The sequence below is a fragment of the Ziziphus jujuba genome, chromosome 11 (genome assembly GCF_031755915.1).
Source record: "Ziziphus jujuba cultivar Dongzao chromosome 11, ASM3175591v1".
Classification (NCBI taxonomy): domain Eukaryota; kingdom Viridiplantae; phylum Streptophyta; class Magnoliopsida; order Rosales; family Rhamnaceae; genus Ziziphus; species Ziziphus jujuba.
In genome coordinates, this window is record NC_083389.1 from 4,216,333 (window position 1) to 4,226,637 (window position 10,305).

Below are 10,305 nucleotides of genomic sequence, written 5' to 3' on the forward strand. Positions count from 1 at the left end.
ACAATACCCTTTTTGGAGAATGTTAATAAATTCCAAAACTCGTTTCGTGTCCAGTAGAGACAACCATCTTTTTGATTGGTACCGCAGTAGCCTCATTGATAAATCCCTAAGTTTAGGTCTTTTTAAAATTGATTCAATTGTGAAATAAATAAAAAATACGATGTGTGTATCTAGGGAATAGTCGCTTAAAAGTGATTTCTCCCTAGATACACTTATTTATTCAATTCAATTTTGGATCTATTCAGACTATATGGAAGGTGCTAAAGATTCAAAACTCATTTTTATCCTTTTTTTTTAAATAAAAAAAAATAATCCATTAAAATTTATGCAAAATGCTTTTCTATTTCTATAATGTCCAATATATGTTTTATATATTCTATGCGAAAATGTTTCATTTTCAAAAGGTCTTCTTCACTGTTATTCAAAGGTCTAATAATGTAATGCCTTCGTTGACTTCCGCTTTACTAATTTTTAACTCTGCTTTGGTGAAACCTCTACTGTGATTAGCATTTGCTGTTGCAGAAGAAACCAATTTTAAAATGGGAGAACATGCTCGATAGGGCATGAATTCAAGTATCAGAATTGTTTCTTCGTAAGAACGCCCACGAAACTGATCAATTACTCTTTGCACTTTGTGAGCAGACATATCTATAAATTCACCTATAGCGTATTCTTCTATATATCAGTCCATCTTGTTCTTCTTTCTCACAAGGTTTACCTTTCACCAATGAACAATAAGTATCTATATTCACTTTTTGTATTTATTAAAAAAATTTTAACGATGAGATCTATTATCATTTTTGCATGTCCTTGGAAACTTAGAGCAGGTGAAAATTCTCCCAATTTATGTCCTACCATACAATCTGTTATATAAATTGGCAAATCCTTCTTTCCATTATGGATAGTAATAGTATGCCCAATCATTGTCGGTATAATGGTAGATGCTTGGGACCAAGTGACTATTATTTCTTTTTCTGCTTTTGTGTTAAGAGTATTTATTTTTCTTAATAAATGATTTGCTACAAAAGGATTTTTTTTTAGTGATCGTTTCACAATTAATTACTCCTTTTTCTTTTTCTGGTAAAGACGAAGAAACAAATTCTATTTACTATGGCGACGAAGAATCAAATTATCACTATATTGATTCCTTTTTCTACTTCTTCTTCCAATTGCAGGATAACCCCAAGGGGTTACCGGTTTTTTCCTACCAAGTGGGGCTTTCCCTTCACCACCCCCTATGGGGATGGTCTATAGGGTTCATAACTACTCCTTTTACTATAGGATGCTTACCTAGCCAACATTTCAATCCAGCTTTACCCAAACTTTTTTGGTTCATCCCAACATTCCCCGCTTATCCGACTGCTACTGAGCATTTTTTGGGTAGCAAACAGACTTCCCCAAAAGGTAATTTTATTATGGCCCCTCTTTTGAAATCAGTTTTGCTATAGCACTTGTTGCTCTAGCTAATTGTCCACCCTTTCTGTAAAGGTACTCAAATTGGATCAATAATTGATTTTTAGGTTTTGTTGTAAACCTAATTGGTTACTTCCAATTACGTAAATCAATAGTTCAAATTGCACTCAAAGGTAGGGCATTTCCCATTTTTATAGGAACTTGTGTACCAAAAACAATGGTATTTCCAATTATAGCCCCTCTGGGATGCAAAATATATCCTTTCTCACCATCCCCATGGTGTATGAGACAAATGTATGCATTTCGATTAGGATCGTATTCTAGAGTTACGATTCTACCATATATGTCTTTTTCATTCTGTCAAAAATCCGTTTGACGGTATAGACACTTATGACCTCTCCTCTATGCCCTACGGTAATGATTCCTCTTGTATTACGACCTTTACCACAACGATGCTGCCCATAGATCATTATTGCATGGATTGGATTTCACTTGACTTTCTATGGCTCCTTTGCGTGTGCTTAGGGTAGAAGTTTTGTGTAAATGTACGCCATGCTATTATGTATTTTGATTTAAGTTCTTTTCTTTCTAACAGGTGGACTAGAATAACCCGGTTGAAGCGAAATGATCATATGTCTATAATGCATTGTATGTCCCATAATAGGTTCCATTCTCCTACTTTTCCCGGGAGTCGATGACTCTTCATAGCTATTGCCTTGACACCAAAGAAGAGTTTGACCCAGCGCTTTATTTCTGTCCTAGTTGATCTTGATTCGACATTAGAAGTATATTAATTTTTCAATCATAACCAAATACTTTTGTCTGTAAATACTGCATATTTGATTCCATCTATAAATCTATTTTCTTCTTTATGAGTTCTAGTCTCAATAAGAATGTTAGTTCTTAATGTTCATATGTTATGATATGAATATATCACACCAATTCCAATAGACTTATTTTGTTAAAGGGTCCCATTAGCGTGCAACCAGTAGGAAATGAACCTACGAATTCGCCAATTATAAGTTGGGTGCTTTAACCATTCAACCATGGATGCTTAGCGAGGATCCTCATACATGGTGAATAACCAAATTCCAATTCAAATAAATTCTTTAGGATAAATCAATGCAATTTAGGAGGACTCATGAAAGGACATCAATTCAAATCCTGGATTTTCGATCAAGAATTCTCACTATTTCTTAGATTCAAGGACCCAATTCAATTTAGTGGGATCTTTCATTCACATTTTTTTCCATCAAGAATGTTTTATAAAACTCTTGGACTCCTAAAATTGGAGTATCCTGCTTTTACGCAATTCACACTTACAGGGTTCAACAAGCAATCGATATTTCACGATCAAAAGTGTAGTACTATTTGTTGTAGCGATCATTATATATCGTATTAACAATTGAAAGATGGTCGAAAGAAAAAATCTCTATTTGACAGGCCTTCTTCCTATACCTATGAATTTCATTGGACCTAGAAATGATACATTGGAAGAACTTTTAGGTCTTCCAATATCAATAGATTGATTATTCCGCTCCTGTATCTTACAAAAGGAAAAAAGATGTATGAGAGCTGTTTCTTGGATCCAAAAGATAGTACTTGGGCTCTCCCAATAACTAAAAAGTGTATCATGCCTTAATCTAACTGGGGTTCGAGGTGGTGGAGGAATTGGATCGGAAACAGGAGGGATTCTAGTTTTAAGATATCTAATGAAACAATTGTTGGAATTCAAATCTCATTCATAGAGAAACATATCAAATATCTGGAGTTTCCTTTTGTATATTCTATGGATGATCTGATCCGCAAGGACCATGATTGGGAATTGTTTGATCATCTTTCTTCGGGGAAGAGGTGAAACACAATCAACTTGAATTTGGGATAGCTATTTGAAATCTTAGTGAAAGACTGGATTTGTTATCTCATGTTTTCTTTATGTGAAAAAAATACCAATTGAAGCAAAAGGGTTTCTTCAAACAACAAGGAGCTGGGTCAACTATTCAATTAATTGATATTGAGCATGTTTCACATCTCCTCTCAAGAAATAAGTGGGCTAGTTCTTTGTAAAATTGTGCTCAATTTCATATGTGGCAATTCCACCAAGATCTCTTCTTTAGTTGGGGGAAGAATCCACATGAATCGAATTTGTTAAGGAGCTCAAATTAAGAGATTTAAGAGCAATCTGGGAGTATTTATACAGAGGGTAATCAATCTCAACAAAGCTTGTCCATACTTGAAGATACAAAGCCTATTCTAAGCATCCAAGTGGTAGAAGCTGATACGGACCAGGGTGACGATTTTGGTACATTTTTGGAGTCCAGGAAGCATGAAATGGTTCCTATGCTTTATGGGTTCAATACATATGCCTAAGAGGTCATGGAATAAATTTAAAGCAGCCTCAAATGCAATCAAAAAAGGCTTTTACGGACAGCATCAACAATTTGGCCGAATTTGCTGTTTTGCTTGCTAGCTTTACTGTATTTTACTATATTAGCATTTTCTTATTTTTCCAAGCATGGGCAACGTGTGGGACTTCATATTCAGCTTATTTGGCATCCCACAAAGCATCTAGAAGCTGATTTGGAGCTTAAAGAGGTCAAAGATTGATCAAAGTCAACTTAATCAAAACGCTAGCATTTTTAGTTTCCTAATTTGTTTTTACTTTTGTTTTAGGAAACTACCATTACTTTTTGGCTTTTATTTATTTATTTTCTGGAAAAATAACTTTAGGAAGGTTTTTATTTTATTCTTTCCATTGTAAATTAATTAATTCCTAATTTAATATAAAGGATTTAATTAATCAAACTTAGATTAGGAAAGGAAATATAGTTTCGGCCAACTAGGTTTCTTTATGTGTGGTGGCCAGTTTTCTTTATGTTCTAGGGTTTTTAAGTTGTCTTTTCAAAGCCTATTTAAAGGCTTACTTATCAATAAGAATTAACTTTGCTTTGATTAAGAAAATACTTGTGAGATTAATTATCTTTTTGTCCTTAAGAACACCTAAAACACCATTAGAGAATTGGTTGTTTTAGCTTGACTTATCAATAGGTCTTCCATCCCCTGTTGTGGTGTCTACATTATACCAAGGTTTCTAACCATAGTTTGGTTAGGGGTTGAGGTCAATTCCATTAGAAGTTGAACTCAATTAAGATCCAGGCTAATATAATATGAGTTTAGGAGCAGGTTGTCCTAGGTTTGTATTACAATATGATTCCACAAGATCCATTTTTGTTCAAGTAACGGATTTTAGCCAATTGAAAGGATTTTTTGATCGATCCAGAGATCATTTCGGTTCCATTAATAATGAGGAATTACTGATCTTCTGATTTTCTGATGATCTGGATGTGAATGAGTCAAATTACTTATCCTTTGATCTATTAGTGAACTATATCTCCTAGGATTATGAAAGATGTTCCACTAGAAATATTATTGTTATTGCTTGGACTCATATTCCCTGAAAAGTAGATCTCGCTCTAATAGCGCCAAATAAATTAAATACATGCATTAAGATAGGAAGGTTTCTTATTCCATAACAACCAAAGCACTTTTCACTATTTCATACACTAAGGGATTTCACTTGGAAAAGAAAATGTTCCATGCTAATGGATTCAGGTCCATAACCATGGGTTCCAATGTACAAGATCTTGTACCATTTACCAATGCGGACCTATTGATTAGTATTACACAGAAGAAATCAATTATAGACACTAATATAATTAGATTGATGTTCATAGACAAACTTGGGATTTGTGATCCCAGGTAAGATCAGTTCAGGATCATGGGGATACTTTCTATCAGATAGGAAAGGCTATTGCACAAAATGCACTTCTAAGTAGTTGCTCCATAGATCCTATATCTATCTATATGAAGAAGAAATCATGTAACAAAATGGATTCTTATTTGTACAAATGGTACTTCGAACTTGGAATAACATGAAGAAATTAACGATACTTATTTATCTTTTTAGTGGTTCTACCGGATCAGACACTCAAGACCTTTGGTCTCTACCCGGACTCGATAAAAAAATGGGATCACTTCTTTTGGACTCGTTGTGAATGATTCTGGTCTAATTCATGGCCTATTAGAAGTAGAAGACGCTCTGGTGGGATCCTCATGGAAAGAAAAAGATTGGAGCCAGTTTGATAATGATCGAGTGACATTGCTCCTTCAACTCAAACCAAGAAATCCCTTAGATATGATGCAAAATGGATCTTATTCTATCATTGATAAGAGATTTCTCTATGAACAATACGAATCAGAATTTGTGGAAGGGGAAGGAGAAGGAGTCCTTGACCCACAACTGATAGAGGAGGATTTATTGATAGCTTGGGCTCCTAGAATATGGCACCCTTGGGGCTTTCTATTTGATTGTATCGAAAGGCCCAATGAATTGAGATTTCCCTACTGGACCAGGTAATTTAAGAGAAAGTGAGTCATTTATGATGAAAAGGATGGGCTTCAAGAGAATGATTCAGAGTTCTTGCATAGTGGAGCCATGCAGTACCAGACACGAAATAGAATTTCCAAAGAACAAGGCTTTTTTCGAATTCATTTGGGACCCTGCAGATCCACTCTTTTTCCCATTAAAAGATCAGCCCATCGTCTCTATGTTTACACATTGAGAATTCTTTACAGATGAAGAGATGTCAAAGGGGCCTCTTACTTCCCAAACAGATCTTTCTGCATCTATATATAAATGCTAGTTTATCAAGAATATGCGAGAAAAGTACTTCGAATTGTTGATTCATCACCAGAGATGGCTTAGAACCAATAGTTCATTATCTAATGGATTTTTCCATTCTAATACTCGATTTGAGAGTTATCAGTATTTATCAAAGCTGTTCCTATCTAACGGAACGCTATGTGATCAAATGACAAAGACATTGTTGAGAAAAATATGGCTTTTCCCGGATGAAATGAAAATTAGATTCATGTAACAAGAGAAAGGTTTCCCATTCCTTAGCTGGAAAGATATGTGGCCATGAAATAGGGATTAAGTGGAATAGAATTGATCAGCGGTAGACTCGTGGAAACATCTGTTTCTCCTATATTTTGGACCTCAACTCCATGGAACAATATACTACTGCTGAAACATGGAACACTTGAAATCTTAGATCAAAACATTAGGGATGGATGATATGAAATGCCCAAACAAGAATTCTTGAATAGTGAACAACCAGAGCTATTACTCACCACATCAAAAAAATTCCATTAATGAAAGATGTAAATCCATTGGAAAATAAAAAATATGCACGTCAGATGAAATGGTTGTTGCTATCTGCTACAATAACAAATCATTCGTTTAACTAAATAACTAAATAAAATAGATAGACATTTCTCTTCATCTTAGGTCAATAGATCTTCTTAATTGACCTTTATATAGATAATACACATTCCAGTTGACCGACTAATTCTAATTGTTTCGAAGCAATCTACAGAGCGGTTCATCCTTTTTAGATATTCTTGGCCAAGAAGTACTGGATTTTCTTTTGGATAGGCCCTAGAAAGAGAAGGAAGGCTGGAATACCAACAGGTGTCTATTATTGAATTCACCTGACCAGATAGTATCCATTTTGGGAACATCCAGTGCCAAAGTCACTGAATGGGTAAGTCACCAGTCCCTAAAACGGACTACGTAATGTACTTTATTTACTGGGTTACGGGGGGGCATTTTACGAGAGGTTTCTATTGTATCACTATGACCTTGTGTGATTCCTGTTGAAGCATATACTTGGGGGGTGAGGTGGGTGCAGGACAGACGATTTCAAAGTGAACTCCCCATTCATTAGATAAAGAAGATCACCAAGATTTTGTGATCCACTGCCAAACTTATTCCAATTCATTAAGCATTCTCAATATTCAATATTATGCCTTGAAGAGGGCTCAAACCTCCATGCTCTTTAGCACGAGATTTTGAATCTGGCGTGTCTACCATTTCACCACCAAGGCATCTCAAAAGTGAATCGTATTCCATGAATATGATATCTTTCCAGTGTGATGTATGGAATATATGACAAAGGTGGAGTGTTAGAGTATTTCTATTGATCGATCATGTCATGTAGACCTGAATCAGACATCCAATTGCTTCGATTTGAATTATCCGGAGGGTGCCTTATCTTATATTTATATATTATATCAAAAAGATGGACAATCAAACCTATATCTCGATTCAATAGAAGCCCAAAGAGGTGAGGTGTACATGGTCCCAAATAATGAGAAATAGATGAATAGGGTCCCAAGTAACGATGTAGGGATCCATATGTGATGCGAATCCGCTCATGCCAGCACAATCGACAACCCGCTGGGGTGCTGACCCGATATGGATGAAGACCGGGCCAATCACTAGGGCTCAAACTAAGAGATTTAAGTATAACCTTGCTGTCTTTATCCAGGGAGTAACTCATTCTCAAGAGGGCTTGTCCATACGGAAAGATACAAGGCCTGTTTTGAGCATACAAGTGGTGGAAGCCGATACTGACGCAGGTAGCGGTTTTGGTGCATTTATGGATTCTGGGCAGTGGGAAATGGGGTAAAATATTCTTTAATTCACTTGATATCATTAAGACATCATGGGAACTGGTCATGGTCAAAGCTAAGCTGGTGATTTAAGTGGTGTGCACATGAGAGAGAAATTGGTCGGGTTTTGCTATATTTTCCATTGGCTGTACTGTATTTTGTTGGGTTGGCTCTTTCTCTTTGCTCCAAGCAAGGGAAACATGTGGGACTCCATAATAATCTTATTTGGCATCCTATAAAGCATATAGAAGCTGATTTTGTGCTCAAATTGGTCAAATATTGATCAAAGTCAACTTAGTCAAAAAGCTAGTATTCTAGTTTCCTAATTTGATTTCTACTTTTTATTTTAGAAAATTACCTTTACTTTTGGTTTTTATTTATTTATTTGCTGGAAAAATAAGTTTAGGAAAGTTATTATTTTATTATTTTCATTGTAAATTAATTAATTTCTAATTCAAGATAAGGGATTTAATTAATCCAAATTAGATTAGGAAAGGGTGTGAAATTAGGCAATTTCCTAATTGGATTCTATGTTGGCGGAAATTTCTTAATCCTTTTAGGGTTTTTTTTGGTTCATTCAAAGCATATTTAAAGGCTTATGTTCAATGAGAAATCAAGCTTGAATTTTATATAAAAAATTATTGTGAGATTGAATTCTCTTTGTTTTTTGAACACCTAAAACACCATTAAGTGAATGAGTATTTTAGCTTGACTTATCAATAGTCCTTCCATCACCTATTGTGGCATCTTCATTATATATCAAGGTTTCTAATCACAAGTTGGTTAGGGGTCAAGTTGACCATTAGAACTTGAACATAATTAGATTGGGGCTAATATAACACAGGTTTAAGTGGAGGTCGTCCTAGGTTCGTATCATTAATGATGCGAATCCACTTGCACCCGCACAACTAATAACCCGTTAGGGTGCTGATCCAATACTAATGAAGACTAGGCCAATCACTAAGGCTCAAGCTAAGAGTTTTAAGGAAAAACTTGCTGTTTTTATCTAGGGGGTAATTCATTCTCGAAAGGGCTTGTCCATACCTGAAAAAGCAAGGCAAGTTTTGATCATACAAGTAGTGGAAGCCGATATGGACCCAAGTAGCTGTTTTTGTCCATTTATGGAGTCTGAGTAGCAAGGAATGGTTCCAAAACTTCATGAACTCAATGAATATCATTAAGAGGACATTTAATCCAGCCAATCCAGAATCAAAAGCATCTAAAAAGGACTTGTATTGACAACCTCACAATTTGGCTGAAAATGTGCTATTTTGTTGCAGGCTTTGACTTTTCTTCTTGTCAGACTTATTCCAATCAAGGGGAAACTTGGGGGAATCATTATTAATCATATTTGGCATCCTAAATGGCATATGGAAGTTGATTTGGAGCCCAAACATGCTGGAGATTGGTCGAACATACCTTAATAATCAAACTACTCAACTAGTTTCCTAATTTGATTTTGACTTTTCGTTTTAGGAAATTAGTCTTTTATTTTAATTTTTATTTATTTATTTTCTGGACAAATAAGTTTAGGAAATTTATTATTTTATTATTTCAATTATAAATAAATTAATTCCTAATTCAAAATAAAGGAATTAATTAATGCAAATTAGTTTAGGAAACTAAGAAAAATCAGGCACTTTCCTTTTCTCTACTTTCTTTTTCTCAACACTTTGTGTCCGGTTTTGAATTAAATTTTTAGGGATTTTTCTTTGTAATCTTAGCCTAGTTAAAGGCTTAATTTCAATAAGAAATCAATCTTGAATTTTATACAGAAAATTATTTGTGAGATTGAATTCTTTTTGTGCTTTTGAACACCTAGAACACTATTGGTGAATGAATGTTTTAGTTTGACTTATCAATAGGCCTCTCATCACCTATTGTGGCATCTTCATTATATACCAAGGTATCTAATCACAGGTTGGTTAGGGGTCAAGGTGACCATTAGAACTTGAACATAATTAGATTCGATCTAATATAATACGGGTTTAAGGGTAGGTCGTCCTAGGTTCGTATCATTTGGTATCAGAAACAATCAAATTATTTCTACATGATCAGCCCAGTCTTCATACCAACCTAGGATGACCTGTGCCTAAACCTGTATTATATTAGCCCGGACCTAATTATGTTCAAGTTCTAATGGTCACCTTGACCCCTAACAAACTTGATACGAACCTAGGATGACCTGCTCCTAAACCCGTATTATATTAGCCCGGATCTAATTATGTTCAAATTCTAATGGTCACCTCAATCTTTAACCAACCTATGATTAGAAACCTTAGTATATAATGAAGATGCCACAATAAGTGATGGAAGGCCTATTGATAAGTCAAACTAAAACACTCATTCACTAATGGTGTTTTAGGTGTTCAAAAG

At 35.0% G+C, this 10,305-nt stretch overlaps 2 pseudogenes; one reads left to right on the plus strand and one right to left on the minus strand.

The window, feature by feature from the left end:
- Positions 1–1,101: 1,101 nt before the first annotated feature.
- LOC132799944 (large ribosomal subunit protein uL2cz/uL2cy-like) lies at positions 1,102–2,262 on the minus strand (annotated as a pseudogene).
- A 715-nt stretch (positions 2,263–2,977) lies between these two features.
- On the plus strand, positions 2,978–6,350 carry LOC132799946 (protein Ycf2-like; annotated as a pseudogene).
- Positions 6,351–10,305: the final 3,955 nt, after the last annotated feature.